Source organism: Neopelma chrysocephalum, unplaced genomic scaffold, assembly GCF_003984885.1.
Source record: "Neopelma chrysocephalum unplaced genomic scaffold, ASM398488v2 Primary Assembly neopelma1_96187, whole genome shotgun sequence".
Classification (NCBI taxonomy): domain Eukaryota; kingdom Metazoa; phylum Chordata; class Aves; order Passeriformes; family Pipridae; genus Neopelma; species Neopelma chrysocephalum.
The window spans coordinates 1-339 of record NW_020924836.1 but is presented as its reverse complement, the minus strand read 5'-3'; positions in this window follow the sequence as shown (position 1 = coordinate 339).

Here is a 339-nt window from a genome sequence, read left to right as displayed (position 1 = left end):
GAGCCCGTGATGACCCCGTCCCCATTTGTGTCCCCAGCTGCCATCTCTCAGTGGCCCCAGGAGCCGGCCGAGGCCGCCGTGTCCCTGCTGCTGTCCCACCTGCCGCTGCTGCAGCCCGGCAACGCGGCGGCCAAGGCCGAGTACATGAAGCGGCTGCAGAAGGTGCTGGCGGAGGCCATCGAGAGCAACCGCTGCGTGGAGGAGAGCCGGCAGCTGCTGTCCTACGCCCTCATCCACCCCGCCACCACGGCCGACGACCGCAGCGCGCTGGCCCTGTGGCTCGGCCACCTGGAGGAGCGCCTGGCCCCCGGCGCCGCCCCCGCCCCGCGCCGCCCCCCC